The following is a 21362-nucleotide window of genomic DNA, read 5'->3' as shown; positions in this document are numbered from 1 at the left end:
AGAAAGATATGTTACGTTGGTACTCGGTTGAGTAAGGCACCGGGTGCCCGTCGCGGCCCTTCGGTTTGGGTCGTGACAAAATGCACCCCGTGGCCTTTCCAAAACTCACCCGAGCCCTCGAGGCTCCAAACCAAATATACACACAACCTCAAAAACATCCGACGGACTTATTCATGTACTCAAATCACCAAAATAACATCATGAACATCGAATTAAACCTCAAGATCAATGAAATTTCTAAAAACTCCTTTAAACATCAAATTTGCATTTAAGGTCCGAATCATGTCAAACGGATTCCGTTTCTTACCAAACTTCACAGAATTATCTTAAATCATATATAAGACCTGTATCGGGTGCCGAAACCAAAATATGGGCCCGATACCAACATGTTCTAATCAAAATTCATTTTCAACCCTTATAAACAATTTCAGAAAATAATTTTCTACAAAAATTCATTTCTCGGGCTTGGAACCTCGGAATTCGATTTCGGGCATACGCCCAAGTCTCATATTTTCGTACGGACCCTCCGGGGCCGTCAAATCACGGGTCCGGGTTTGTTTACCCAAAATATTGACCGAAGTCAAATTGATTCATTTTATAGTCAAAATTTATTATTTTTCACAAATTTTCACATTTAGGCTTTTCGGCTACGTGTCCGGACTATGCACGCAAATCGAGATGATGCTAAGAGAGGTTTTAAGGCCTCAGAACGTAGAATTTCATTTTTTTAAACAAGTGATGACCCAAACAATATATATAAATGAATAAAATTTTAATTGTGATTAAGCCAAGTGACAAATTATTATAAAGCCACTTGACAATTTAGGATAATATTAATATTGATACTTAATTAAATTAAAAATATTTTTACGAACCTGAATGAAAAGAAAGTGAATTTTTTAAAAGATATTATCTGTCGTATCTTAATTAATAAGATTCAAAAAAAATTGTATTGAAAGATAAAAATAACGCCTCTATCTTAATTAATTATAAAGATAAAAATATAGGTATTATAAAAAATACGATAAATTTAAACATTAATATGATAAATTGAATTAAAAAAAAGATTATATATATAATTTCAATGTAGAAATATTTTAAAGGATAAGACATATTTGATTGTTGAGAAAGAAAGTATTTTTAATAATAACAAATAAATTTGCATTGTGGTTATGACAAGTGACAAACTACTATAAAATCACTTGGTAATTTAGGATAATATTAATACTAATACTTAATATAAATTTAATTTTTTTAATCTAAATGAAAAGACAGTGAATATTTTTGTAAAGATATTGTCTGCCCTATCTTAATTAATAAAATTTTAAAAATAAATAAATTGACAGATAAAAACAACGCCTCTATCTTAATTAATTATAAAGATAAGAATATAGGTACTATAAAAAATATGATAAATTTAAACATTAATATGAACAATAGTATAAAAGAATAAAAGTAAATAAAAAAATTACTACAAGAAAAAAAACCTATTTTTATTTATAATGTACTATAACGGAGGTAACGAACAAGAATATGATAATTTTAAGTTATGGGTAATGCAATATGGACAAGAATCTATATCTATATTATATTAAAAGGAGAGTAGTATGCATTGTGGTTAAGCCAAGTGGCAAGCTAAAATGAAGCCACTTGGCAATTTTAGGACAACATTAATAATTAGAAATTATATATAGAAACATAACTAATGGAGGTAGTTTAATGAATCTTATACATAATCTAAATAGATCTAGACAAATCTAATCTATATATCCATATCTATCTATCTATCTATCTATATATATATATATATATATATATATTGATCCACTCATAAATTTTCTTCTATGTTAGCTCGAAATATGGAGGTGAAAAATTAATTAAAAACTATAATAGAAAATATATATATATATATATATATATATATATATATATATATATATATATATATATATATATATATATATATATATATATAAAGACGTAAATTGAGATAACCTATGACTATTTATACTTTGGAGTAAATTAAAATATAAAATAAAACTAAAAATTACTTAAGATATTAAAGATTTAAAAACTAAATAAATTCACGCAGCAAACTACTACAACATTTAGATATAATGTGTTCAAATAATTAAGAAAATATTTTTCTATGATTAATATTTGAATTGAGTTTAGTTAGTTAAGTTTGAAAGCATACCATATTTTTTTGAAAATATGGTCCAAAAAAGAAAATATAATGATAAAAATTATTTGAATTTGAGATGAGAAAGTATTTTAATTTTTATCTATATTATATTAGAATGAGTGTGGCAAAAGTAGATATTAAATTCAAACACATTTTTCCCCCCGAAAAATACTTTCTTCAATTAAAAATTGAGATGTTTCACTAATAGAAAAAGTGCTTTTGAGCGATAGAAGTCGAAAAAAGTTATACAAATTTTTGTTTCTTCCAAAGGTAGAAGTAGAAGCTGAAAAATTATTTTTTCGATATAAAATCCCTTGCTAATAAATATTCACATGACAATGTAATAATATTAGGTATTGAATAATATAAAATCAATAATAAAGAATAAATAGAAAAAAAAAATAAAAAAATTTTATCATAGGAAAAGTGTAAAACTTATTTAAATTTGAGATGATAAAGTTTTTTATATTATGATAAAAAAAGTCATAATATAAGTCCACATAACTCAAGTCTAATAGTAAAATAAAAAAACTAAAAATATTGAACAATAAAAATAAATTAGTGATAATGTAAGGACATTTATAAATCATAAGTTTAGAAAATAAAATATAGTAAATATACAATACTTAAAAATATTATTAAATTTTAAATTATTTAAACTTTTCGAGTAATATTTTTGAAACAAAATAAATATTTATTTATAATTAAAAAAATTATATATTTATCTTATATTATTAAAGAAAAGTAGTTGAGAATGATATTAAATAAAGTTACGAGTTAATGAAAAGCCACATAAAACATAATAAGACTATATATTAGATTTAAAAAATAGGAAAATTATGTTAACTTATTAGAAATTTACTATTAGAAATGAAAAGAAAAAACTACTTGAATTTAAGATTAGAAAGTTCTTAAAACTACGATGCGAATGCTCAAATTATGAATAATACCACGAAATTGAAGTCTTATTCATGAAAAATAAAATAATAATAAAAAATAAAATTTTAAATTATAACATAAATTTCTCATATAGGTAATTTTACAAATATTAGATTTGTATCTTCAAACTAGAAAAGAAAAAAAATTATGTAAAGAAGTAAAATGATAGTGAAAATATTACTACAACATTTAGATATAATATGTTCAAACAATTAAGAAAATATTTTTCTATGATTAATATCTGAATCGAGTGCAATTAGTTTGAGTTTGAATGCATAGCATAATTATTTGAAAATACGGTCCAGTTTAGAAAATAAAATGATAAGAATTATTTGAGTTTAAGATGAGATCTTTATTTGAAAATATTACGTAAAGAATTAAAATGATAGTAAAAATATTATTACAATATTTAGAAATAATGTGATAAAAAATTAAGATTTTTTTTCTATGATTAAATAAATTTTTAAAAATACAAAATAAATTTCTAATATTGGCAATCTTAATAATGAAAATTAAAAATTAAATTTTATCTTATAGCTAAATAAGAACAAAAATTTAACTGCATTTAATACAAAATTAATTATAAGAGAACTCAATACATTGGGAACATGATAATCAAATCACTTATGTATTAATATTTTAGACTTATGATTAATATCTGAATCGAGTGCAGTTAGTTTGAGTTTGAATGTATAGCATAATTTTTTGAAAATGTGGTCCAGTTTAGAAAATAAAATGATAAGAATTATTTGAGTTTGAGACGAAATTTTTTTAAAAACAAATATTATGTAAAGAATTAAAATGATAGTAAAAATATTATTACAATATTTAGAAATAATGTGTTCATAAAATTAAGAATTTTTTTCTATGATTAAATAAATTTCTAATAATGGTAATCTTAATAATGAAAATTAAAATTAAAATTAAAGTTTATCTTATACCTAAAAAAGAAAGAAAATTTAACTGCATCTAATACAAAATTAATTATAAGAGAACTCAATACATTTGGAACATGATAATCAAATAACTTATGTATCAATATTTTAGACTAATTAAAAGTTACAATTTAAAACAAAATATGACATTATTTTGGTTATAGGTAAAATATTAATATAAAACTAGTTAACATTTATAGTAGGAAAGAGAATGTATATTAAAAAGAAAATAGAGGTAGTGTGAGGATACTTATACTTTAGATTAATTTTAATATAGATAAAATAAAATAATTAATTATATTTAAAAATATTACTGACAAATTTAAATGATTAAAATATTATGAATAAGAGGATAAAAGCATAAAATTATATCAAATTTCGAGAATAGAACATTTATTTTTATCACATACTATTAAAAGGATAATAAGCAAGACATTAATTTAATTATAAGCTAACAAAAAATTATATGATGGTATAATAATATGAAATATTAAATAATACAATAACTATAAGAAAAGAACAAAAAAAAGAATTTACGTTAAAATGATGTGATGAATAAGACATATTTGACTTCCTGATAAAAATAAAGTGATTGTAAGAATTTTACTAAAATAATATGATCTAATGTGCTCGAACAAGACAGATCACAATATGACATGTTTAGTATTCTTTAATATCGAAAACGGAACGAAATGCAAGTACTAAAATCAAGGGGTTAGGTTGCTACAAATATATGTTAAAAAGATTGGTTGTCTACTACGAGATTTGATAAATAATTTCATATCCTGCTTCATAATTAAATTCTCATGTTATATAATTTTTATCTTAGAAATATATATTTTAAGGTTATTTGTACATGACTCAAACAACATACATTGCAATTTGAAATGATTTGTTCGTGCATTGCGCGGGTACTAATACTAGTTATATTAAAATGAGGGTAATATACATTGTGGTTAAGCCAAATGGCAAGCTAAAAAGAAGCCACTTGGCAATTTAAAGACAACATTAATAATTAAAAATTATAAATGGAGACATAATTAATGAAAGTAGTTGAATTAATCTTATACATAATCTAAATAGATCTTAGACAAATCTAATCTATATATCTATATTTATATTTATATGTATATTAGTATCTACATCTATATTTATATTTTATATCTATATATTGATCCACTCATAGATTTTCTTATATATTAACTAGAAATATGGAGGTGAAAAATTAATTAAAAAGCTATAATAGAAACAAAATAAAAAATATAAAAAGACGTAAATGGAAATAACATATGACTATTTATACTTTGGAGTGATTTAAAATATAAAATAAAGTGGCGTCTTAAAAAATAAGACACATAGCAAAGTAACACAAAATAAATAAGAATTTAGGAAAAACTTAGGATAAAGTTAAAAGGATAAGAAGAAAATATAATGTATTAATTTTGTATCAGATTCGAAGATTTGGAAAATCTTTATTTTTAATTGGACTAATAAATGCCTAAAGTTATGGGATATTGTAAATCCTATTTAAAACTACTTTGCCACTTAAATTTTAGGCATTTAAAAGGGTTATTTACAAGAACTATATATTTGAAAGGTAACATTAAAAGAATTTTTTTTGAAGCCTACGTGCTTTTTCCTAATTTGACATTGAATTTTTGCAATATTGTTAACTTCCAAGGGAATATGTGTGTGCGATATATATATATATATATAAACAAGTGATGACCCAAACAATATATATAAATGAATAAAATTTTAATTGTGATTAAGCCAAGTGACAAATTATTATAAAGCCACTTGACAATTTAGGATAATATTAATACTAATACTTAATTAAATTAAAATATATTTTTACGAACCTGAATGAAAAGAAAGTGAATATTTTTGTAAAGATATTATCTGTTGTATCTTAATTAATAAAATTTTAAATTTTTTTTATTGAAAGATAAAAATAACGCCTCTATCTTAATTAATTATAAAGATAAAATTATAGGTAATATAAAAAATACGATAAATTTAAACATTAATATGATAAATAGAATTAAAAAAATTAAAAGAAAAAGATTATATATATATATATATATTTGATTGTTGAGAAAAGAAAGTATTTTAAATAATAACGAATAAAATTTGCATTGTGGTTAAGCCAAGTGACAAACTACTATAAAACCACTTGGTAATTTAGGATAATATTAATACTAATACTTAATATAAATTTAATTTTTTTAATCTGAATGATAAGACGGTGAATATTTTTGTAAAGATTTTGTCTGCCCTATCTTAATTAATAAAATTTTAAAAATAATTAAATTGACAGATAAAAACAACGCCTCTATCTTAATTTATAAAGATAAGAATATAGGTACTATAAAAAATATGATAAATTTAAACACTAATATGAACAATAGTATAAAAGAATAAAAGTAATTAAAAAAATTACTAGAAGAAAAATAATCTTTTTTTATTTATAATGTACTATAATGGAGGCAACAGACAAGAATATGATAATTTTAAGTTATGGGTAATGCAATACAGACAAGAAATTATGGGTAATTTTAAGAGATTTGAGAAATTTCTGCGTTTTTTTAACATTTATTTAATAATTATATATACTTTTATCTGAAAGATTAATATTTAAAGTTATTTGCACGTAAATCAAATAACTCAAATCAACTTAAATTTTCTTTCCTTATTTGAAGTATGTAGGAACTTTTAATATTTTATTATTTAAGACTTTGAAGTCAACTAAATTTTAGTTATATTTCCTTCCTTATTTGAAATCACACATAATTCCTAGAACATCGGACAAAGTAGAGAAATTTTCATAAAGCACTATCCTTTAGTAGTAATTAGCCATCTATAGATATCATTTGCTATATTACGGATTATAGATACCTTTTGTGTGGTTATAAGATGTATTTTATGTATTTAAGCTATTGTATTCATGAATACAATAGCAAAAATAGGCGTGAATCAGGGAAGTCCAGCTAAATTCATGGAGTAAAACATGGGATTACAGCTGGACAGATTATTGCATTCAGCTATATTCGACTGTATGCACGGCATGAAATAGGAGATTACACTGTTTTTAAAACGGAAAGTGAATCAATTAACATAATAGACTCCTAATATAACTCAACAAACTCAATTATAACACACAAAATTTGTATTTTCAGTTATAAAAAAGATTCTCAACCGAAAAATACCCCAAAAACATAACAATCTTCAGAGAAATTATATAATACATCTGAATACATAAATTATATTAATTAAAAAAATATTTATGAATACATTCATGGCATATAGCGAGACAGTGAATACAATAAAATATATAGAATACATCGGGATACATTGAAATACAATGAAAAAAACAGTGAATACAATGAAATACATAAAATACAGCAAGATACATTAAAATACAATGAAAAAAAAAGAAAGTGAATACAATGAAATACAACGAGATATATTGAAATACATTGAAATATATTAACAAAAAATTCAAGTTGCTCTGCCCCCAACGTCGTCTTTGTTCAAGAACAACCCTAATATCGTCTCGTTGAAGAAGCATCAGTATCCAGTCCTCGCTTGTCGTCACCTTTGCCTCCAGTTGCTGACGATTAGCATGTAATTACCGGCGAAATAACGGAGACTTCTCCAAAACCTTTGCATTCTTTAACAGAAATTCTGAAAGTTTGAAATGCTTGTCAAAGCAACATTCTAAATGATCCTTCAAGTATGTTAAAGAGATGACAATCTTAACATTCTGCAAATCAATAGATTCTCCTTTTGCCAAATATCTTAACCTAAAGTTGTAACGGGCAATATTAAACTGGAGACAGAGAATATAATCAAGCCAAAAATGCAGGCGAGCCGAATAAAATTGCAGAAAGCTGACAAAATATTATTTCACAGTAGAAAGGTCAGGCGGAGGAGAAGACATGGGAAGTAGAGAGAGAGAGAGGGAGAATAGATATGGGGTAGGGTTAGGAGAAATTTGAGGGGATATGAGAGAGAAAAATAATACAAAGCTTATTTTATGGCTTAAAGTTAGGAGGTAATCATAAATATATATTTGGCTATAAAAAATCAAAAGGTAGCTATGGAATATAATTTTTAAAAGGATATTTATCTAAAATAAATAAGATATCAACCTTTGCTATATGAGGTAACTAATCCAACAAAGTAAACTTTCTTATTTGTCCTTAATGAAATTAATTAGTAAAATTTTCGGTTATAATGCAAAAATCCTATCAACTCAACCAAAATTATCAAAGTCAGTAAGTAGATCTCTTTTTTTAATATTAGTTCTAACTTTTCAATAGTCGCTAATGGATGTTCACCTTCAGATATTGCCTTTTACTTCAAAATAACATATAGATAACCACCACAGCAACAACATCTGCTTTGGTTTTCTTGGCCTCTGATTTGGCCTCTTCAAGCTCAATGACCAGTTTCACCTGAACAGAACCTGCTGAACCCAACTCGGACCGGAGCTCCTGGATTTTCTTGGCTTGCGCCAAGCTCTTCTCTTTCACACTTCGGAGTTGGACTTCCGCCGAGGCCAGCTGAGCCCGGACAGTCTCCTTCTCTGAGGCCAGACGTGCTCTTTTTCCATCCTTTCGGCCTCTGCTTTTATTTCACCTATTTCTTCATGGAGCTGGATAATCACATCAAGTTTTTGTTGAACATGCGGATTTGGATTATCAGTCACCATTCCCGTTCCACCAACATGAACTTCAAATATTCTTTTTACCTGCTCGGTTAGGTCGGTGTGTTCTTTTGAGCCATTTCCAACTCAGCTCGAAGGTCTTGAACTTCTTTCTCTTTGTGCTCACAAAGAAGTTTGAAGGTGTCCTTCTCGGTGAGGCCCCAGATTTAGACCTTGTACAAAATTTTCTCCCCTCGGGATCGGAGGAAGGCCTCATGATGTAACACCGAAGCCTACAAACACAAAAGAGAAGATGTGTAAGATTGGAGAAGTATTGAATCAAGAAATTAACATTGGAATATGGGATTACCCGGTTTAGAGCCTGTTAGGCTTCATTAAACAGGTAGGGTATTTCCACTGCATTCATCTCGGCCTGATCCTCTTCGGTCACCAAACATCGGAGGTAGCTAGCCACCCCTACTAGGGAAGAAAGGACCTTAGTATCCTCTGGGGCCGAGATAACGATCGACCGTTTGGGCCCAGGGTCGGCACTAGGGTCCGAAAACTGATTGGTCAGTCTAAGACTCGAGGACGCCTCGCCCGAGCTCTTCTTTGGAACATCCAAGTCACCCAGACCGGTGACATCTTCTACCTCAGCAAAATAGCCACAGAAAAATCTTCCTCCACGTGGGCTCCTTCCTCGTGACAAGCCTCCACATCCTGAGCGTCACGTATCATCGAATCATAAATTGGAGAAAATGAGGGGGAACCCCCGATATCTATTTCCCCAAGTGGGTCCTTTGAGGCACTGCCTCCGTCTTGCAGAGCCTCAAGCCCAATTTCTGCACCAATCTCCACCGCCTCTTCAACGATCTCTTTGCCCCGATGTAAAACATCTTCATTCCCTCTTGGCTCGGGGACTTGGGCCCAAGTCTCCTCCTCGACCTCATTAAGCCTAGGCGGAGCAATATCGACTCCCATCGGTTCCAAGGTTCTTCGAACCTCTGTGCTAGCTCGAGCATAGGACACCGGCCCGAAATCATCTTCATTCTATTCTTCTCCGTCCTCTTCGGGCTCCTTCAATAGTCGATGGATTGAGTCCCTTATGATGACGCCTCCCTTGGGTTTTCGGGTTGTTTTCTTTTTGGGCTTCTGTCCCTCAGAGTTCACAGAAGTCAAGGTCCTTTTCCTCTTCTTCTCCCTAACCAGCTTCGAAGCAGATGATAGGGGAGGAATTTCTTCATCACCGGACGGAGGCCTCATCATCACCTCGTTCCCAAGACCTACAAAGGAAGAGAAATAAATAAGTTTGGAAAAATGCTCTAATAGTGGTCAAATCACTAAGTCAGGAAGAAAAACTTACCATGGGTACTATCCTTCCATCGACCCTTTGCCAAATCATGCCATGCACGTTCAGCATGGGTCGATTACAATATCAGGCTCCTGACCCAATCCTCGAGTTGGGGAACCCCACCCGGCATCCAAGAAACAGCTGCATCCAGCAAAACACCGATGGGGAAGTTTATAAGAATAGAAACCATAAACAGGAATTAGGAGCGGATCATACTTATGTTTCATATTCCATTTCTCAGAAAATAGCATGCTTTCAGCCGGGATCAAGTCCGAGGTCTTTACTTGAACGAATTAGCCCATCCAACCCCGATCTTTGTCCTTATCTATGCTCGAAAAAGGTGCCTGGGTGGCTCGACGTTGAAGCTTTATTAGTCCCTCTTGATAGATTCAGGGGCTACATAGGCGTATGAGGTGGTCGAGGGTGAAGGGAAGCCCATCGACTTTGCTTGAGAAGAAACGAAGTAATATCACTATCCTCCAAAAGGAGGGATGAATCTGACCAAGGGTCACCCCGTACTTCTTACAGAAGTCTATGATGATCGGATCTAGGGGACCCAACATGAAAAGGTAAGTGTAAACACTTAAGAACCATTCTACATGAGTGGTGATTGCATCTTCTGGAGTAGGCACCACCACGTGTTTGTTACCCAGTTGCAATCTTTTTTAACTTAGGAAAGAAGTTTTTCGATGATCGAGCATATATATCTTGATACTGGCTCGCATCGTCCCGGTACCGAGGAGGTCTTTTCAACCTTAAAATCAGAGTCGAGAACACACCCTCCCAAAAAAAACTCTTCAGGGCATGGCTACGCCGCCGGTTCCTCGCCGGCCGACCGTGACGATGCAGCAGTCTCCTTTCGTAGAATGGTTTTAGATGTTTTGGCCATTATAAGCGAACAAGAATAGAGATCGAAACTTTCTGTGTTTTGGAAGGAACAAGCAAAAAAATTCAAAGATCTGAAGAATGTAAGGAACTATGAAGATTAGAATGAAAGAGATTGAAAGTAAAAGTTTAGGCAAAAGGAGGAAGATATATTTGTATATTGAAGACGACGGTTTAGAACTGATAATGGCCGAACAACTGACTGGCATTTAATGCCTCGGCATTTGAACCAACGGGACATTTCAGTACCTATTTGTCACTTACGTCACGATGCTTACATCATGATAAACCGAGGGAAATATTGAAGACTCAATTTATTTCTTGTAATTCCATAAATAGGATTCTTCTACTATATAAAGGGGGTCCTAATCATTTTATAATGACCATACTCACGCATAATTAAGAAATACACTACATTTTTTCTCTTAAGCTCTCTTAAAGCTCTACTGTTCAGTTCATTCCTTTTTAGCATATTATGTTGTTCGAGGGCGATCTAGCTTGAGGGCCATAGTTGTTCATCACATTGGTTTGCGTTATTACTGTCAATTTCTAGCATTAATTTTCATATTTATCAGTTTGTGCCAAGTGAAATCATATATCCTTAAAACCACTTATAAGTTTAATTGTTATCCAATTTTAAGGGTAAACATCCACGAAGCTGTTAAACCAGATTATATCAGCAACCTTGTAGTTGCTACTTGTTATCTTCTAGTTGGGTCTTATTCTATGTTAGTGATTTTCTGTAGTCTGTCATGGGATAGTGACTGTGGTCTGGGGTGGTAGAGTAAGGTCATGTCCTCAGATGTGTAGGGGTGGGGAAGGGGTCAGAGGGTGGGACGGGAGACAATGAGGGTAGGGGGAAATGGAGCTTGTAGGTTGAGGATTGGGTCGTGTAACATAGGCACGCTGATGGGTAAGTCTATTGAGTTGGTGAAGATTCTCCAGAAGAGGAAGGTCAATATAGCTTGTGTCCAAGAGACTAGGAGCGCGTTTGGATTGACTTATTTTAAGTGCTTTTAAGCTAAAATAACTTTTAAGCTATTTTGTAGTGTTTGGATAGATTAAAAAAGTGTTTTTAAGCACTTGTTTTTAAGCTAAAATGGCAAAAACAAGCCAAAAGCTAGAATTCTTAACGTATGGCTTAAAAATCACTTAAAATAAGCCCATCCATACGGGCTTTAGGTGGGTAGGGTTCAAAGCGAGGAATGCGGACAGGTATAAGTCGAGGTAGTCTAGAGTCGTGAAGGGTAAGAATAGAGTGGGTATCTTGGTGAATAGGAATCTTAGAGAGTCTATGGTTGAGGTTAGGCAAGCGGGTGAATGATAGACTAATGTTTATTAAGTTGGTGATTGGTGAGTGCACCCTCAATGTCGTTAGCGCTTACGCGCTGTAAGCAGGCTTGGATGAGGAGGTTAAAATGCGCTTCTAGGAGGGTTTGGACGAGATTGTGCGTAGTATTCCACCTACTGAGAGGTTATTTATAGGAGGGAATTTCAATGGCCATATTGGGTTAGCTGCTGGTGGCTATGGCGATGTGCATGGTGGCTTCGGCTTTGGGGGATATGAATGGAGGAGGTTCTTTGCTGTTAGATTTCGCTAAGGCTTTCGAGTTGGTGATTGCGAACTCGAGTTTTTCGAAGAGGGAGGAGCATCTGGTAACTTTCCAAAGTTCGATGGTGAAGACTCAACTTGATTACCTCCTCCTCAGAAGGTGTGTCAGAGGGTTGTGCAAGGATTGCAAGGTTATCCCGGGTGATACCCTCACGACTCAGCATAGGCTCTTAGTAATGGACGTCGGTATTATGATAAGGAGGAAGAAGAGGTATGCTCATGGTCAACTGAGGATTAGGTGGGTAGCCTTAACTAAGGATAAAGCCCTGGAGTTGGAAGGAAGGTTATCGGCTATGGGAGCCTGGAGGTGTAGTGGGGACGCGAGTGCTATGTGGCTAATGGTGGCGAACTGTTTTAGGGAGGCAGCGAGAGAGGTGTTAGGGATATTGAAGGGTTACTCTAGCAGGCACCAAGGAGACTGGTGGTGGAATAACGTAGTCCAAGGCGAAGTGGAGATGGAGAAGGTAGCATATATGAAGTTGGCAGGGAGCACAAGCGAGGAAGAGAGGAGAGCGAATAGAGAGAGGTACAAGGTAGCGATGAAGGAGGCAAAGCTGGTGTTCAGAGAGGCTAAGAATGCAGCGTTTGACCGTCTGTACGGGGAATTGGGGGAAAAGGGTGGGGATAAGAGGTTGTTTCGGCTGGCTAAGGCGAGGGAGAGGAAGGCTCGGGATTTGGACCAAGTGAGGTGCATCAAAGACGAGGACGATAGAGTATTGATGGGGGAGTCCCAAATTAAGCAGAGATGACATACGTACTTTCATGGTCTTCTGAGTGAAGATGGGGACCGAGATATAGTGCTAGGGGATCAGGGGCATTCAGAGAGTCTCCAAGACTTTAGGTATTGTAGGCGCATTAAGGTAGAGAAGGTTGTGGGGGCTTTGTGTTAGATGAGTAGGGGCAGAGCGATCAGGCCAAACAAAATTCCGGTTGAGTTTTGAAAGGTGGGTAGAGCAGGCTTGGAGTGGCTGACTGGGCTATTTAATATTATTTTCAAGACGAAGAGGATGCCGGATGAGTGGAGGTGGAGTACAGTGGTACCGTTGTACAAGAACAAAGGTGATATTCAGTATTGTAACAACTATAGGAGTATCAAGTTACTAAGTCATACCATGAAAGTTTAGGAGAGGGTAGTGAGGGTGAGGAAGACAGTGTCTATATCCGACAACCAGTTTTGGTTCATGCCGGGTCGCTCTACTACGGAAGCTATCCACCTTATTAGGAGGTTGGTGGAATGGTACAGGGATCGGAAGAAGGATTTGCACATAGTGTTTATTGACTTGGAGAAAACATATGACAATGTCACTAGTGAGGTGCTATGGAGATGTCTGGAGGCAAAGGGTGTGCCGATAGCTTACGTTAGAGCGATCAAGGACATGTATGATAGAGCTAAGACTAGGGTTAGGACTGTGGGAGGCGACTCAGAGCATTTCCCGGTAATTATGGGGTTACACCAAGGATCTGCACTTAGCCCATTCTTATTTGCCTTGGTGATGGATGCACTGACACACCATATTCAAGGGGAAGTGCCATGGTGTATGTTATTTGCTGATGACATAGTTCTGACTGATGAGACGCGGGATGGTGTTAATGAGAGGTTGGGGGTTTGGAGATGAGCTCTCGAGTCTAAGGGTTTCAAGCTGAACTGGACTAAGACAAAGTACCTAGAGTGCAAGTTCAGCACCGAGTCGAGGGAAATAGGCATGGTCGTGAGGCTTGGATCAAAGGTCATCCTCAAGAGAGGTAGTTTCTAGTACCTTGGGTCAGTTATACAAGGGGGCGGAGAGATTGGTGAGGACATCACTCACCGTATAGGGGTGGGGTGGATGAAATGGAGGCTAGCATCTGGAGTCTTGTGTGACAAGAAAGTGTCACTGATACTCAAAGGTAAGTTTTATAGAGCGATGGTTAGACCGGCCATGTTGTATGGGGAAGAGAATTGACCGGTTAAGAACACTCATATCCAGAAGATCAAGGTAGCAGAGAAGATGATGTTGAGGTGGATGTGCGGGCACACTAGGATTGATAAGATTAAGAATGAAGATATTTGGGAGAAGATAGGCGTGGCCCCTGTGGATGACAAGATGCGGGAAGCGAGCTTAGATAGTTTAGGCACGTGCGGAGGAGAAGCCTTGATGCTCTGGTGAGTGTCACACCTCCTTTTTCCTACACCCGGAAGGGTAGGACAAGAGAGTTTTTTCCAACTTAAAGTGACAATCGAAACGGGATCATTTTATTAAAAATTCAGAGTTGCCACTTGGGATAATTTTATGGAGTCCCAAGTCACCGGTTCAAATCCCGAATCGAGGAAAAGATTGACTCTGTATTACAGTCTGCGAACACAGAAATCCAGGTAAGGAATTCTGTTAACTCGGGAGAAGGTGTTAGGCATTTTTGAGTTCCATGGTTCTAGCACGGTCGCTCAACTGTTATATTTGGCCTATTATCTGATTTTAAAACACTTTTAAACCTATGTGCATTTTTAACTTTAAAACCGCTTTCATTTATTTAAGGAATTATTTCAAGGTTATTTAAAACACATCGCAAGTCATGCTACATGAAATGTACCCGTGATTCACGATACGTTCTATTTAACCTTGTTAGAAAATTAAAATCGGACCATATGAAATGTACCCCGGATTTTAGTAATAACCGTGATAATTATATAATCAACGCGCCTGAAACAAACTACGAAACTCGTTAGTTTTCATTTGTTCAATTCCTAAGTTTGAAATTGATGCAATGGCATGGGAATTATGGAAATTTATTGTGGATAGAGTGTAAAATTAAGCTAGAAGGATTCGAATATAAGAAAATGAGCCAACTTTATTCAATTCTTCAAAACCCATATACTAGGCCCAAAAGCAGAAGATTCATCTAACGGCCCACACTAGGTAAGACTTGGAATATGCAAGTAAACTTATACAGCATATAACATGAAAATTGATTATCTCAACACATAGGAAGTTTAAACCGTAAGTTCAATTTAGAATTAGTATATCATTTAACAGGAATCCATATCAGATGGCAACACTTCAATTTAATACGTCAATTAACACGGCGAATTAGTAGCTAATTAAGTCGTAGACCAGCATATGAAATCTTCAAATGAACAAACAGTTTCAACCTAAATTTTAGCTCAAACATAACAGTTATCAGCAAGATCAATTATAGGCAAACAGAAAAACAAAAGCCAATTTTTGCTGATTGAACATAATTAAACTCATGAGATTAAAGATGGCCATAACATGAACAATTCAACATTGCCATTTATAAGTCCAACAACTAATAACAAATGAGCGAGGCATACCTAGCAACAAAACACAACTCAAAATTAGCCGAAGAAGCTGGACAGTGGAGAAACCAACAAGAATTCGTCCAAATAGAGCTTCAAAAGACTTGAAAACGGAGCTCAACAGCTTTGAACCAGCAACAAATTGTTTGGATCTCGCGGACCACATACGACGACCTCGATGGAAAACCTCACCGGAAAATTAAAATGCCAGCCGAATCAGGCTACAAGATCTCAGAATCCACATGGAATTCATGTCTAAAGGAGCTAAATCGAAATAATTGGACAATGAATGAAAGGCCCCTTTTTCACGTTTTTTTTTTGGAAAACTTCTACTAGGTTTTTTATTTGGTTTTGGGTTTTTCGAGGAAGAAGGAGATGAGAAACGGGGAGCAATGGTAAGAGGCCCGCCGATGAATTTCTCTGTGTTATTGTGGCTGATGGTCCTCTCTTTAGCTCTTTAGGCGTTCTTTTTGTGTACTTTTCGTCTCCTTCAGCATTAGGCATTACCTTTATTATATAGATCTAGGTCTAAATGTGTATTTTTGTGCTAATTGCGCTTAGGTTCTTAGTTTTTTTTTTTTATTCCAAATAAGAGTCTAGAAGGGTCCCTAGGATTAGCTTAATGGGCATTGGGCATTGAGCTTAAGGAATGAGCTAGAAACTTGGACCTTTATGACTAGCTATGCTTAAAATTAGCTTAATTAACTAAAAATATTATCAAAAATATTAATTAGCCCTACTTAAGTAAAAATAATTATTAAAATAAGACTGACCGTTAAAACAAAACTATTTTTTGATATTTTTTTCAAGGTTAAAAATGACTATAAAACATTAATAAACCTATTTTTTATAATTTTCGTTGTCTTGTAATAAAATAAAAGTAAAAGAGTAAAAATGAGTTGAAATAGCTATATTAGGCCTAAATTAAATATTTGCATGCTAAAATATAAAAAATCTTAGGGAGGGTCAAAAATCACATGTCTACAGCTGCCCCTCTTTGACTGGAAATACGAAGTATCTTCAGACAAAGAACGACTAGACAAGTTTTTTGACCCGACCCTTATTTAAGGCGACCAAAAGAAACGAGAATGTGACCAAGCCCTGGTATCTGAGCTGCCTACATATCCTTGGCTATAAAGGAATCAGGTCACGTGTAGTCAGAGGTGAATGAGGTGATGGGGTACCGAGGTTGAGAGCCGAGCGAGGTGCCGTCGAGGTTCCGGTCTGCGGTCCCGTTATTACATCAAAAATCAAAATTGAAAAAACTAACTAAGCCTATCAGCTACGAGTTACAAGATTCCTATCTATGAGTCTTCTGAAACTTGATCTTGAGTCTTAGTTGGTTCTTCATGCGAACTCTGATATGAATCTTGATGCTTGTTAGCCGTAGGTGTTGGTTCAATCTTCTTCAGCTTTTCAAACCAAGACGGGACATGCAGAGCTTGTGACTTCAGCCCTGTCTTGAGCAGCTCACATCTTTCATTAACTTCTACATTTGGATTCACTTCTTGTCTTTCTTTTTGTTTTTTTTTTCTTTTTATTCTGGATTGTGACTAACTTCTGTTGATCATCTTTGACTGCTGACTCGCATTCTTGACGCGAGTTTCGTTTGTTGCTGACCTGAATTGCATTTTGAATTGAATTCCCTTTTTTTTTTCAGGTGGACACCTGATTGCTGAAATTGAACCGTTTTCTCTTGTTACTTGACACTGTTTCCCTTGCACCTTGAACCATTTTCCCTTGAAACTTGAACTGTCTGCCTCCGAAATTGCTTTCCCTTGAAACTTGAGTTGTCTTCCTTCGAAACTGCTTTCCCTTGAAACTTGAGTTATCTTCCTTCGAAACTGCTTTCCCTTGAAACTTGAGTTGTCTTCGCTTGTTTTCCAGGTAGACGCCTAATTACAACAAAACAGACAAAACAAAAGAAATTTTCCTGCCCCAGTTTGATATTGGGAACATTTGTGAGTGTTAACAAAGCTATAAATCACCTGCGTTGCTGATGAAGGATGCAATGATGAGAATAAAATTAATGACTCGACTAGGATGTGTGTCTCCTAAACGTGATTGAGCTTGCGGAAAACTATAAACTAAGCTTGACTAAAGTAAAAACTGACCCTATTCTCCAGGCGGGCCCCCTGATTTCAGGAAAACTAAACATTGATAATCTTTTTTTTTAATTTTTTTCATCATTTTTTTTCAAATTCATACTTCCCTTTTTTTTTAAAAAAAATTATTATCCTAGGAGAAAATTCATCGGACTAGGTTTTCTATCTTAGGAGAAAGATTCATCAGACTAAGATTTTGATCCTAGGAGAAAATTCATCAGACTAGGTCTCTTTTCTACTTCTTTTTGGTATCTTAGGAGAAAGATTCATCAGACTAAGATTTTGATCCTAAGAGAAAATTCATCAGACTAGGTCTCTTTTTTTTGGTATCTTAGGAGAAAGATTCATCAGACTAAGTTTTTGATTCTAGGAGAAAGTTCATCAGACTAGGTCTCCTATCTTACTTCTTTTTGGTATCTTAGGAGAAAGATTCATCAGACTAAGATTTTGATCGTAGGAGAAAATTCATCAGACTAGCTCTCCTATCTTAGGAGAAAAATTCATCAGACTAAGATTTTATTTTTGGGAGGAAAATCCATCAGACTAGGACTTTTTATCCTAGGAGGAAAAATGTGAAAATCAATGGCAAGATTTTATGCATAACAGCAAGACAAATAAAGGAAAAAATTTGAGAAACTTCCCTTTGTCAGCTCTCCTCGTCTTTTCTTTTTATTCTCTTTTTTTGTTGTTTTTTTTTCATTTTTTTTCTTTTTGAATCACTTTCCTTGCACCGCTTTGTTCCTGTTTCATACAAAGAAAAATTTGTCAGTTTGAAAATGGTGGTCGGTTTGTGACCTTGAGTCTTGGGCAGCTTGGCTTCTACTCAATCAGCTTGAGTCGGTCTCAAAAAACATTTGTTCTGCACCAACTCTGATTGTTTCACACCAGTACCATTTGTATTTGCAGCTCAAACAACCTTATCTCAATTGGAGATCTTTGCTTTGGTGACCTTTTTCCGATATCTTGAATGACTTCCTACTTTTGAGCAATTTGTCTGTCGGAGAGAATCACCACTTATCTTTGCTTGCGCCAAGTAGGCTGACAAGAGTCTTTAGGGGGAGCCTTTGCATGAATCCTCAAGGCATGTTGACAGTAATAACTAAGTGTGCTGGCCAAATTCACTTTGTGCAACTGAAAAGCTGGTAGCAGTTTTGAAATCTTTTCTTGCTTGTTTTGACAAGGACTGACTCAGAGTGGAGGACACAATGGTGCAAAAAAACAAGTATTAACAAGAAATGCCCCTGTCAGAAGGACAAAAGGAAGAATTTTTTTTTTCAATAACTAGCCTTAATGATCATGACATGCATTTTGGACTTAACAACCGATCTATCAAACTGACCAAATCTTCCCTTTTACCATTCTTATGATCTTTGAAGTCGGACCTATCCGTGCCAATCATTTGCATCAGCTTCACGAATCACTTTCGACTAATGGTGTCCCGATGAATTTTCACCAACAAGCCTCTCTCATTTATTCATCTCTACTTACCATCCCCTTACTGTGCCCGTGATGGTTTTCACTAATAAGACTCTCTCATTTTTCTTTTTCTTTTTCTTTCCCTCTTTTTTGTGAGCAACTCAACGATGTTCTACGTCGTGTGACAACTGCTGCTCATTGCATGCGTCTCTTGGCATTCTTGAAGGCATATTGGGAGGTCTTTATTTGGAAGGTTTTGGATAGGGTTGGAAAGAAAGGTCGGCATGAAGGCTTAAATAAACTCAAAATGAGGGGTTGTAGACTTACAACTCTTGGAATCGACTCTTTCAAAAATAAAATAAAATCTTTGCCCCAGTTTCAGATGCTGGGGATTTTTGGATTTTTGGATTTTTCTATTTTTTCTATTTTTTTTCTTTTTCTTCTAAATTCTTATTTGGTTGGACCGAACCGTGAGGCTACCTACGTATCCTTATTTTAAAGGAATCAGGTCTAACGTAGTTCAAACATTTGACCTAACTATTTTTCAACTTTCTTTCCTCTGTCTTTTTCCTTTTTTTCTATCTTTTTTTTTCTTTTTGTTTTCAAAAACAAGTTGTCTCGGCTTCTATTTTTTGAGGGCATGGACCTTTGATAATTCATTTCTTCTTTATTTTTTTTCACTTGAACTTTCTAAGAATTGCCCCAGTTTGTACTCTTGGGACATGGACTTTTTTTTTCTTTTTCTTTTTCCTCTTTTTTTTTTTTGTTTTTTGAATCTTGACTCTAAACTTTCCAAAAGAGGGTGGTCAAAGAAAATAACACAGACTCAAAGCGGTGAAAAAGGGTATAAAGTATTTTGGGTAGCAGAAAAAGGGCCTCCCAACCTCGAGAACGCCAATTATAGTATTCTGTCGCGATCACATCATTGATGAACATGCCCGTTTTCTTGGTGTTTCGTGGTCACAAGACACTTTCTGTCTCTTAATGTCAAACTTTCCAACAAACTTCAATTGATTAAACATCCTTAAGCCCAATCTTCACAATGATTTGAAGGTGAATTTTACTCAACCTTAATTCCAAAGTATTTCAACTCTTTATTCATCCTCAAAAGTGCTTTTTTCAGTTATCCAATTCCAGATTAAATCGGTTCCTAAGATCTGGCCAAAATTTCCGCATGCATGTCATGTCATTAGAACTAGCAACAAAAGAACTAGGAACAGAATGACACAAAAGGACAAACTGTATTTTATTGAGTAATGGATGAAAGAGTTTTACAACTAAACAAGCAACCCAAAATACGAGTTACAACCCTAAAATAACCCGAATAATGAAAATAGCAATAGAACAGACAGACAAGACTCACACAAACAAAATGGAGGGATAGAAGGGTTTGACCCAATAAAACAAATAAAATCTGGGTCACAACCCTGAAATAACCCAGATAATAGAAAAAACATCAAAACAAACTACCAAGATTCCTTCCTAGTGAGGAGGGAATGACTTTTCAATTGCTAGGCTTGACATTTAGCCACAAATTTGCTCATCAGAATTAGCAGAGCCTTCTCCAATTTCAACATCATTAACTTCAGTTAACAAGTTCCCGAGAGAATTCTCATACTCCATGTCACCAGGCATCATCCCCACAAAGTGTGCATCATAATGTGCAGGTAAAGGATTCTGCGCGATATTCTGGGTGTCACTATCTTGGATTACAATCAAGTTTTCCTGGATCATCATTTCTATTTCTCTTTTCAAATACCGACATCTTTCAATATTGTGCCCCTGGGCATTGGAATGTTATTCACACCTTTTAGAAGGGTCAAAGCTTTTTGCACGTGGGTCCACATGATTTGGAGGAATAGGTGCGATCATGTCATGATGCTTTAACTTCTCAAATAAGCTTGCATAGGACTCTCCTATTAGTGTAAAATTATCATTCAATCTTTGTGTCCCATTATACCCTTGGCTTGAATGTGGGTTATAGGGCA

The 21362-nt window shown here is 34.1% G+C and overlaps 1 long non-coding RNA gene across 2 annotated transcripts; it reads right to left on the bottom strand.

Annotated features, from left to right (window-relative positions):
* Positions 1–7296: 7296 nt before the first annotated feature.
* On the bottom strand, positions 7297–16570 carry LOC104211443 (uncharacterized). Of its 2 annotated transcripts, XR_707125.2 has the most exons (5): positions 15869–16570; positions 10074–10202; positions 9081–9993; positions 8403–9003; positions 7297–7746 (listed from the first exon to the last, which is right to left on the bottom strand). It is a non-coding gene; the product is annotated as an uncharacterized lncRNA (long non-coding RNA). The 2 variants fall into 2 exon arrangements; XR_011405812.1 differs by having other exon boundaries at positions 8403–9993.
* Between the last annotated feature and the right edge of the window lie 4792 nt (positions 16571–21362).

This window comes from Nicotiana sylvestris, chromosome 3 (assembly GCF_000393655.2).
Source record: "Nicotiana sylvestris chromosome 3, ASM39365v2, whole genome shotgun sequence".
NCBI classification, from domain to species: Eukaryota; Viridiplantae; Streptophyta; class Magnoliopsida; order Solanales; family Solanaceae; genus Nicotiana; species Nicotiana sylvestris.
Note: the sequence above shows the minus strand (reverse complement) of the source record. Positions and strands in the feature narration are given on the sequence as shown.